Source organism: Tiliqua scincoides, chromosome 3, assembly GCF_035046505.1.
Source record: "Tiliqua scincoides isolate rTilSci1 chromosome 3, rTilSci1.hap2, whole genome shotgun sequence".
NCBI classification, from domain to species: domain Eukaryota; kingdom Metazoa; phylum Chordata; class Lepidosauria; order Squamata; family Scincidae; genus Tiliqua; species Tiliqua scincoides.
This window is the reverse complement of record NC_089823.1, coordinates 201,659,404-201,670,498: the sequence shown is the minus strand read 5'-3', so window position 1 is coordinate 201,670,498 and position 11,095 is coordinate 201,659,404. Positions and strand designations below refer to the sequence as shown.

The 11,095-nt window shown below is 49.2% G+C and overlaps 1 protein-coding gene across 1 annotated transcript in view; it reads left to right on the top strand.

The window, feature by feature from the left end:
• The first annotated feature begins 2,453 nt into the window (after window positions 1-2,453).
• Window positions 2,454-11,095, top strand: part of PER2 (period circadian regulator 2) — a 44,906-nt gene continuing 36,264 nt past the window's right edge. The window contains exon 1 of the mRNA XM_066620196.1: window positions 2,454-2,600. The gene's annotated coding sequence lies outside the window, so the exon portion shown is untranslated. The remainder of the gene's footprint in view (window positions 2,601-11,095) is intronic.

The window sequence follows — 11,095 nt, the reverse complement described above, 5'->3', positions numbered from 1 at the left end:
TAAAAGCATTGTTCCCCTTAATGCTGCTGGCCATGTGTTCCTCATAGTCTCTCTTGGCCTCCCATATCACCTTCTTACATTTCTTTTGCCACACTTTATGTTCCTTTTTATTCTCCTCATTACAGCAAGTGTTCCATTTATGGAAGGAAGCTTCCTTGCCCTTTACGGCCTCTCTAACTTGGCTGGCTAGCCATGCGGGCGCCCTCCTGGACTTAGTCGAGCCCTTCTTCCTTTGCGGTATACACTTCCGCTGGGCCTCTATTACTGTCGATCTGAGCAACCCCCATGCTCTCTATAGAGACTGGACTCTTTTTACCCTCCCTTTCAATCTCCTTCTAACCAGCCTCCTCATTTGAGGGAAGTCCGCTCATTGGAAGTCAAGGGTTTTTGTGAGAGATTTGCCTGGTATTCTTCCCCCGACATGCATGTCGAAACGGATCGCAGCATGATCACTGTTCCCCAACGGCTCCGTAACATTGACATCTCTAACCAGGTCCTGAGTACCACACAATATTAAATCCAGAGTCACCTGTCCTCTGGTGGGCTCCATGACTAGCTGCTCTAAGGCACAGTCATTTAACATGTCAAGGAATCCGGTCTCCTTTTCGTGACCAGAACACAAATTGACCCAGTCAATATGAGAATAATTGAAGTCCCCCATGATTACAACCCTGTTCCTCCTTGCCACCTTCCTGATCTGTTTCCTCATTTCAAGGTCCCCTTCCGGTTTCTGGTCTGGAGGACGATAGTACACCCCCAGTATTACATAACTCCTCAGGCCTGGTAATTTAACCCACAGAGATTCTCTGGTGGAGTCGGACCCACCTTCAATCTCTACTTTGCTGGATTCTATCCCTTCCTTAATGGAAACAGCCACCCCACCTCCAACACGCCCCTGCCTGTCCCTCCTGTAGAGTTTATAGCCCGGGATTGCGGTATCCCACTAATGTAATGTAATGTTGGCAACCTTCAGTCTAGAAAGACTATGGTATCACACTCTGAAAGGTGGTTCTGGAACAGTGTCTAGTGTGACTGAAAAGGCCGATTCGGGAGTGACAATCCCTTCCACACCGGAAGCAAGTGCAGTCTGTCCCTGGTCTGTCTCCCTGGCTATGGGCCTTCCTTCTTTGCCTCTTTGCCTCAGACTGTTGGCCAAGTGTCTCTTCAAACTGGGAAAGGCCATGCTGCATAGCCTGCCTCCAAGCGGGCCGCTCAGAGGCCAGGGTTTCCCACTTGTTGAGGTCCACTCCTAAGGCCTTCAGATCCCTCTTGCAGATGTCCTGGTATCGCAGCTGTGGTCTACCTGTAGGGTGCTTTCCTTGCACGAGTTCTCCATAGAGGAGATCCTTTGGGATCTGGCCATCATCCATTCTCACAACATGACCGAGCCAACGCAGGCGTCTCTGTTTCAGCAGTGCATACATGCTAGGGATTCCAGCTCGTTCTAGGACTGTGTTGTTTGGAACTTTGTCCTGCCAGGTGATGCCGAGAATGCGTCAGAGGCAGCGCATGTGGAAAGCGTTCAGTTTCCTCTCCTGTTGTGAGCGAAGAGTCCATGACTCGCTGCAGTACAGAAGTGTACTCAGGACGCAAGCTCTGTAGACCTGGATCTTGGTCCACAGACCACAGACTAATTACACGCCAGGTAAAGGAATATTTTCTGTCATTGCAAATGACATTGTGTGACAACAGAAAGTATTTCTTCACCCAGCGTGTAAGTAGTCTGTGGAACTCTTTGCCACAGGAATGGGGGGTGTGACGCCGCCACTGCCTTCTTCTCCACCTCCAGGGAGAACTTAGAAGTGACTGCCTTGCATGCCTTCCACCCTAGTTACACCTCTGCTTCCAACCAGGGTTCAGGAAAAGGCAACCTTCCAACCCTGTCAGGTTGCAATCCTATCCACACTTTCCTGGGAGTAAGCCCCATTGGCTATAATGGGACTGACTTCTGAGTAGACAGGCATAGGATTGGGCTGTGCGACTAAGCCCCATTGACTATAATGGGACTGACTCTGTGAGTGAGTGAGAGGACCGCGCGCCTATCCCAGCCCGCCAAGGCGATGACGCAGGCGAGCCCGGCTCCCTGCCAGGGCTGCTCCCGCCCCCTCGTAGGGGCTAGGAGCGCGAGCGTCACGTGTCAGCTTCTGAGGACTGGCAGGAAGGAAGAGACGGGCAGCGCGGCGGCTTCGAGGGCCGAACCCCGCCTCCCCCGAGGAAACATGGAGTCACACGTGAGGCTTATACAACGTGAGCGACGTGCGGCACGTCCAATCAAAGCTTTCCGAGCCGCGGGCCGCCACTGTGCCCGCGGACGAGGCGCCCGCTCGGCCAATCGGCGGCGGCGAGAGGAGGGCCCTGCAGGTGGGATCACGTTTCCGACGGTATGAAGTCCTGAGTTGTAAGGGAGGGGCCGGTCGGGAGTCGTGTTCGTCTTTCTTCGTCTCCTGTGAGCAGCCGGCCAGCGCGCGTGCGCTGTTGTGTAACTCGCCGACCGCCTCAGTCGCCGCGCGCTCCACGCTTGGCTCCAACGTGCTGGGGAGGCTGTCGGCGGACGCGGGCGAGGAGCTCCCGCGCGCCTCCGTCCGCATTCCCAGTGTGAGGTAAGCTGTAGGCGGGGGCGAGAAGGGGGTGACAGGCAGTGTGAGGAGGCTGTGGGGGGGGGAGTGGCGGGCAGTGGGGTGTGTAGGGAGAGAGAGTGGCAGGCAGTGGGGGCAGTGAGGGGGAGTGGCGGGCAGTGGGGTGTGTACGGAGAGAGGGTGACAGGCAGTGTGGGGAGGCTGTAGGGGGAAGTGGCGGGCAGTGGGGGAGGGTGGCGGGCAGTGGGGGAGGGTGGCGGGCAGTGGGGGAGTCGCAGGTAGTGGGGGGAGGCAGTGGGGTGTGGGGGAGGGTGGTGGGCAGTGGGGGGAGTCTCAGGCAGTGGGAGAGGGTGGCAGGCAGTGGGGTGTTTACGGAGAGGGTGACAGGCAGTGTGCCGAGGCTGTGGGGGGAAGTGGCAGGCAGTGGGGGAGGGTGGCGGGCAGTGGGGGAGTCGCAGGCAGTGGGGGGAGGCAGTGGGGTGTGGGGGAGGGTGGTGGGCAGTGGGGGGAGTCGCAGGCAGTGGGGGAGGGTGGCAGGCAGTGGGGTGTTTACAGAGAGGGTGACAGGCAGTGTGCCGAGGCTGTGGGGGGAGTGGCAGGCGGGGGGAGAGTGGCAGGCAGTGGGATGTGTACGGAGAGAGGGTGACAGGCAGTGTGGGGAGGCTGTGGGGGGAGTGGCAGGAGAAGGTGACAGGCAGTGGGAGGAGGCTGTGGGGGGAGTGGCAGGCAGTGTGGGGAGGCAGTGGGTGTGGGGAGGGTGGTGGGCAGTGGGGGAGTCGCAGGGTGTGGGGGAGGGTGGCAGGCAGTGGGGGCTGTGGCAGGCAGTGGGCTGCATACGGAGAGAGCGTGACAGGCAGTGGGGGAGGCTGTGGTGGGAGTGGCAGGCAGTGGGATGTGGGGGAGGGTGGCAGGCAGTGGGGTGTGTAAGGAGAGGGTGATAGGCTGTGGGGGGAGGCTGTGGGGGCGAGTGGCAGGCTGTGGGGTGGCGTTGAGGGGGGAGGGGGCAGGCAGTGTGTGCGTCAGTGACAGGCAGTGCAGTGTGTGGGGGACAGTGACAAGCAGTGGGGTGTGTAGGAGGGTGACAGGCAGTGGGGGGTGATGACAGGCAGTGTGGTGTGTTTGGGGGGAGGGTGACTAGCAGTGGGGTGTGGGATGTGTGTGGAGGGGAGAGTGACAGACAGTGGGGCTGTGGACTTCAAACAGGATAGGGAGGGGGAGTCTCTTGTGGGGCAGCAGAGGGAAGAGGAGCTGCCTTGGCTGAGCTTAGGAGAGCACAGAGGAAGCTCCAGAGTGTGAGTTCTGATGCTCTTTGTGAATTATAACCCAGCCATTGAGCACCGATCATACACATTATTGCTATGGTTTTTAAAATTATTATAATGTCAATCAACATCTTAAATATTTTTGCCATTATCAATCAAGATTGATAATAATCAATAAAATCAATGAACATTATTGATAATGAATGTGTGGATTCAAGGGAACCAAGTTAGATGTGAAGGTGTTATGAAAGCAGGCATCTCTGTGTAGGGGGGAGGAGGCGTTTCATAACCTGTGGTGGAAGCCACGGTGGAGGAAGTTAGAGGCGCATGGGAATCGGGGCAAGGGAGCGCAGTAGCACATAGATTTTGTTTGTAGGCAGAGGCTGAGCAAATAGAGCCTGGCTCGTTCTGCTGAGGCCAGCACTGGGTCACTGGACTAATTTCCATCTAGCCTTTTTAAACTAACTAACTAGACTAACAGAGCGGCTACTCTGGGAAGTTGCACATTGACTTGGAAGGTGGTTGTGTGTGCTGTGCACAGTGGGAGGGGGTGAGCTCCCAGGTAGGCTGTAGAGGACTTGCCAGGTGGTACTCTAATCCTTTGAGCCTGGCGTTTAGTGGCCGGGTAGAATAACAGTTTGTTTATGCTTAGTGCTGCACCTGCATTTTCAGTGATCCAAGATGTGACCTTAAATCTACCTGCAATCAGCTTTCCCTGTTAACTAGCTTTGTGACATCTTAATTTTGCATTCTCCCCCCCCCCAGTTGTGGTGGTGTTCTAATATGCAGAAAGGGAAAGTGATGTAATGGAGATTAGTTGTATGTTGAGAAACAAGTCCGTAGATTTAGGATTATACAGGAGTCTGTTGGTGTTTAGTGAGCACTGGTGTAGGTTTAAACACCAAAAGTTAAACTGGGCAACACTTAAAACATTTCTTGTGATATAAACTACTGTTTATCACATTTGTATCATTCTTTTGCTCCAAACAAATAAGTTCCATTTTATTCAGTGGGCTTACTCCCAGCTAACTTTATATAGGATCAAAATGTTGGGGGATATATAGTATGTGATGATATTCTCATAAGTACGCATGGACAACATCAGTAACGTTGTAATTAAATGAGCAGTGTTTAGAATAGATGCCAAGTTATGTTTTTTGCTTATTTGAAGATGCTACAGTTCTTTCTCCAAAATGACATTCCTTTAATCATTAAGATGTTTATAATGTAAAGGATCCTGAAACTACACTGCTCAAAACAATAAAGGGAACACTTAAACAACACATCCGAGATCTGAATGAACGAAATATGCCTATTAAATACTTTGTTCCTGACATAGTTGAATGCGCTGACAACAAAATCACACAACAATCATCAATGGAAATCACATTTATCAACCCATGGAGGTCTGGGTTTGGTGTCATACTCAAAATTGAAGTGGAAAAACACACTACAGGCTGATCCAACTTCGATGTAATGTCCATAAAGCAAGTCAAAATGAGGCTCAGTAGTGTGTGTGGCCTCCACGTGCCTGTATGACCTCCCTACAATGCCTAGGCATGCTCCTGATGAGGTGGCGGATAGTCTCCTGAGGGATTGCCTTCCAGACCTGGACTAAAGCATCCGCCAACTCCTGGACAGTCTGTGGTGCAACATGGCGCTGGTGGATGGAGCAAGACATGATGTCCCAGATGTGCTCAATTGGATTCAGGTCTGGGGAACGGGCAGGCCAGTCCATAGCATCAATGCCTTCATCTTGAAGGAACTGCTGACGCACTCCAGCCACATGAGGTCTAGCATTGTCCTGCATTAGGAGGAACCCAGGGCCAACCGCGCCAGCATATGGTCTCACAAGGTATCTGAGGATCTCATCTCGGTACCTAATGGCAGTCAGGCTACCTCTGGCGAGCACATGGAGGGCTGTGCGGCCCCCCAAAGAAATGCCACCCCGCACCATTACTACCCACTGCCAAACCGATCATGCTGGAGGATGTTGCAGGCAGCAGAACGTTCTCCCTGCCGTCTCCAGACTCTGTCACGTCTGTCACATGTTCTCAGTGTGAACCTGCTTTCATCTGTGAAGAGCACAGGGCGCCAGTGGCGTGGTTGCCAATATTGGTGTTCTCTGGCAAATGCCAAAGTCCTGCACGGTGTCGGGCTGTCAGCATAACCCCCACCTGTGGACGTCGGGCCCTCATACCACCCTCATGGAGTCTGTTTCTGACCGTTTGAGCAGACATATGCACATTTGTGGCCTGCTGGAGGTCATTTTGCAGGGCTCTGGCAGTGCTCCTCCTGTTCCTCCTGGCACAAAGGTGGAGGTAGCGGTCCTGATGCTGGACCTCCTACGGCCTCCTCCACGTCTCCTGGTATACTGGCCTGTCTCCTGGTAGCGCCTCCATGCTCTGGACACTACACTGACAGACACAGCAAACCTTCTTGCCACAGCTCGCATTGATGTGCCATCCTGGATGAGCTGCACTACTTGAGCCACTTGTGTGGGTTGCAGACTCAGCCTCATGCTGCCACTGGAGTGACAGCACCGCATTCAATGCTGTCACTAGAGTGACATCATTCAAAGGTCACCCAAACATCAGCCAAAAAGCATAGGGACTGCGAAGTGGTCTTTGGTCACCACCTGCAGAACCACTCCTTTATTGGGGGTGTCTTGTTACTTGCCTATGATTTCCACCTGTTGTCTACTCCATTTGTGCAACAGCATGTGAACTTGATTGTCAATCGGTGTGGCTTCCTAGGTGGACAGTTTGATTTCACAGAAGTGTGATTGACTTGGAGTGACATTGTGTTGTTTAAGTGTTCCCTTTATTGTTTTGAGCAGTGTATAAGAATAGTAACAGTTTATTTTTAAAACTCCTACCTCCATTTTTTTCCTTTGGAAAAAATTCATACAGACAATTTATAAAACGTTTGATACTATGTTTTAACATTGTGATTTACAGCATTGCATTAGCAGTGATAAATAGCACAGCGATAGATCTCCACAACATCATTTAAACAATAGAACAGTTTCAAGAAGGATTACTCTTATTATTACATTAGTAATTAATTATTATATTGTAGGTAATATGTAGGTACTTGAGAAAAAATTAGTCACAATATGCTTATAGATATTCAACAAGTGTTGAAAATCTAGTCCTATCTATATGTATGCAGAAGTAAGTCCATCTGTGATCAGTGGAGTTTACTGTCAAAATGTGTAGCATTGCTGTCTTTATATATATTTTATTTCTCATAAGACAGTTGATAGGTGGAGTTAAGATTAGTAGCTGAAACTAGATGAGTTGGCCTTAGCAGAAATGATATTTCAAGTGTGTTTTGTTTTAACTGTTCATGCAGTTATGACATAGTCATTTATGTAATTGTACTTGTGGCCTAGAATTCTTATGAGTACAGTGAGTAAGAACTTTGCTGTTTTCAGTAAAAACCAGGAATGGAATTTCAGAGGCTTGTGGAATGGAAACGAGGTAGAAAACTATTTTTGTTCCCAATTCTTTTTTCTTCCATGTTTGAATTCTATATACTTTATCCAAAATGAGTAATTGAACAGTGTTCTACTAATCCTGCTCCCCTCCAACAGCTGATTGGGCTGCCTTCATATGCTTATCCTGCAGTAAGGGAGCTATGTCAGGATGTTGCATTATAGTCTTTCACTGCAATGATGCATGGCTGTGTGGGTAGAGTCAATTGTGTGGGTCTGACCCAGCTCACATGTGCTGCATTTATACTTTCCTATCTATACTTACCTGGGAATAAGCCTCATTGACTACAATGAGACTTACTTCTGAATATGAATAGGATTGGGCTCTGAGTCACATTGTTCATGTGCACATCCTACATTGTGGAATTGCATCATGCTGAAGTGGCTTCCATTCTACAGAAAGTATATGTTAAAGGGCTTTGCACAACTTGTGTTTCCTTTCTGATATGGGCCTACTTCATTTTCTCTAGGTCAGGGCTCTCCAGACTACAGCCCAAGAGCTGTACTCCAGCCCAGCCTAATCTCTCGCCCTGTGAACAGTGCTTACTGTTCTGCAGGAAAGCCTCCTGTTTGCGCCACAGATTGCCCCCCCAACCGTTGCACTTGCCAGCTGCTTCCAAGGTCTTTTGCCCCAACTAGCTTTGCGTCCGGATTTCTGGGCATGTGCAGCTGGCCAGCGTGAAGGTTGGGGGCAATCTGCAATGCTGAAGAGAGGCCCCCAGATGGAACACTAAGCTCCATCCATGCCGGGGACGGCTTTACTGGCACATAGCGGTCTCTACTTTGGAAACCGCTACTTTAGATGGGTTGAATGTGCCCATGTTCAATGGGCTATGTGAAATTACCTTGGCTGTTCATCATGGAGAAAAGTTTACTTTCAGTGAGTTAACCCAGAGGTTCTCAAACTGGAATGTCACAATGCCCCCGCTTGATTGGATGCTTGAGCATCTTTCTCTGCCCCATTAAGGGGCAGGGAGGAGGGAATGCAGCAAAACAATCCCCAGTCTCATGCTGCTACCAGGGGCTTCATTTTACTCCCCAGCAGCAGCACCCTCCTGGGGGTGTGGGGAGCCCTGCAGAAGCCTCCACAGGGCTCCCCAAGCCTCAGAAAATTTAAAAATAAAGATCACAACCCACTTCCAGTTTCACGATAGAAAACTGGAAGTGGGTCGCAATCTTTATTTTTAGATTTGAGGAGCCCCATGGAGGCTTCTGCGAGGCTCTCTGCACCTCTAGAAGGTTGCTGCTTCTGGTGGTGAGTAAAATGAAATCCCTATTGCCCCCTAACAGCAGCATGATCATATCACTGTATTCCCCTCTCTGCTAAAAGACGTACTGCAGTTCCCAGAGATTTTGAGAACCACTGAGTTAACCTGATTGTTTAACATATCGATGGTTCATGGTGCATGGTTTCTTACTATGAGGTTTACTATGAGGTTTACTTACTATGAGGTCTTACTGTGAGTGTTTGGGCCGCCTCAGCATAGAAAAGAGATGGCTGGGGCGGGGGGTCATGAATGAGACATACAAAATTATGCATGGGAAGGATAAAGTGGATAGAGAGATGCTCTTCACACTCTCATATAACACCAGAACCAGGGGACATCCACTAAAATTGAGTGTTGGGAGGGTTAGGACAGACAAAAGAAAATATTTTTTACTCAGTGTGTGGTTGGTCTGTGGAACTCTTTACCACAGGATGTGGTGATGGCATCTGGCCTGGACACCTTTAAAATGGAATTGGACAGGTTTCTGGAGGAAAAATCCATTATGGGTTACAAGCCATGAGGTGTATGTGCAACCTCCTGATTTTAGAAATGGGCTATGTCAGAATGCCAGATGCAAGGGAGGGCACCAGGATGAGGTCTCTTGTTATCTGGTGTGCTCCTTGGGGCATTTGGTGGGCTGTGAGATACAGGAAGTTGGACTAGATGGGCCTATAGCCTGATCCAGTGGGGCTGTTCTTATGTTCTTACTATACTGACCTGTATGTTTAAATGCTATTTTTGGGGGAAGATATACTTACTAGTGCAGTTTTCATAAGGGTAAAATACCGTACTCTTTCATAATGATTATTGGTCAAATAGACCAGCTTAAAATGTACATTGTAAGGCATACTTCCGGCAATACTGTATCTAGGCTTAATGCTCTTTCATAGGTTTGATATTTTAATATTTCATAATTTTTAAATTCAGTTATGTGATGTAATACCATTAACTTATCATACCCATTTGATATTCTGTTATCTGTTTGTAATACAGCAATGTAATTGAACACTGAAGGAGTCTAAATGAAATGAGGTGCCTGTATTTAGAGCACATGTTTGTCTTTCACATTTGAATACTAGTTCATCCCCTGTATATATTTCAGACTTCCAACAAAGGAGAGCCCAGTACTATTCTTAGCATTAGGAAATTCTTCTTCATATGTATCCTAAATCTACTTTAGTTTTAACTCATTTGGTCTAGCTCACCGTTCAGCCTACCTCATCTGGGCAATGATCCTGGTTGTGCAAGGGAAGGCCCCAGGGGCCTCGTCCAATTTGCATCTGGCCAATGACCCACTTTGCAGGCCTCTGAATGGCCTGCAGAAGCCTCTGAAAATTACTTCTGGCTTTTGGAAGCAAATGCGGAGTTTCCTTCTGAAACCCAGAAGTAGCATTCAGAAGCTTCTGCAAGCCATTCTGATACCTGCAGAGGCCTGTAGAGTGGGTCACTGACCTGGTGCCATCCAGTTGAGACCTCTGGTGCCTCCCCATGCCTCTAGAATGGCTCCAATTTGAAGCCAAATGGAGGTGAGAATGGGTGGGAGGGCCCAGGTATGACCCACCTGGCATTTGTTCCTGACCTAACTTTTTTTTCTAACCATTCCTCATTAGAGTTGGTTTTCAGATCCCTCAGTATCTTTGTATCCTCCTTCAGGGGGATTCCAGCAATAATCTTCTTAAAATATGGTGTCTAGAACCATGTATGTGCGGTATTCCAAATGAGTTCTGATAAGCGCAGAATAGATCAGAACCATTACTCCTTCTGATCTGGATCCTCCCTCTGTTAATGCAATCCAACATTGTCAGCTTTTTTTCTTTCAGCTACATCACACTGCTGGCTCAGGTTCAGTGTGGGGTCCACTAAAGTAATACTGGTGCAACGTCTGCCATAACTTAAGCCTGTCCAGCACAAAGGGGAAGGGGAAACACAGTGATGCAGCCCTCCCAGTAACTCTGTCTGTATCAATGAAAACCCCAACATCATCCACCATTCATGAGGCAGTAGACTGATGACAACTACATTTTGGCCCCACATTGGACAAGCATGCAAAGAGTCAATCATTTCGGCCTAACCACCCCCAATGCTGGTGGCAAGGAAAGCTTCATGAGGCTGAACTAATCAAGATAGTGGCAGAGTATGACATATGTCAACTCCTGCCTATCCTGTCCATATCCATCCTGTTTGGGGCCTATACCAAATGTATTTGCACTGGCAGTTAACATAATCAGGATAATGTTGCATCAGCATCCATGGTGTGGCTGCTTTCGAAATTCAGGCTGCAGTGGCAAGTTTTTGCTGCTGCTGGCCATGCAGCTGTAGTTGCACCAGCATTTAGGGGAATATACTCAGAAGTGTTCTATAATACTCAGAATAGTATTTCCAAAGAACAGGATTGGGCTCTGGGCACCTATCTCCTATGTTGCTGCCAAACCAGGTCTTCCCCACCCAGTTCTTGTCCCTATTTTTTTTTTGTACTGACATTCAGAAGCT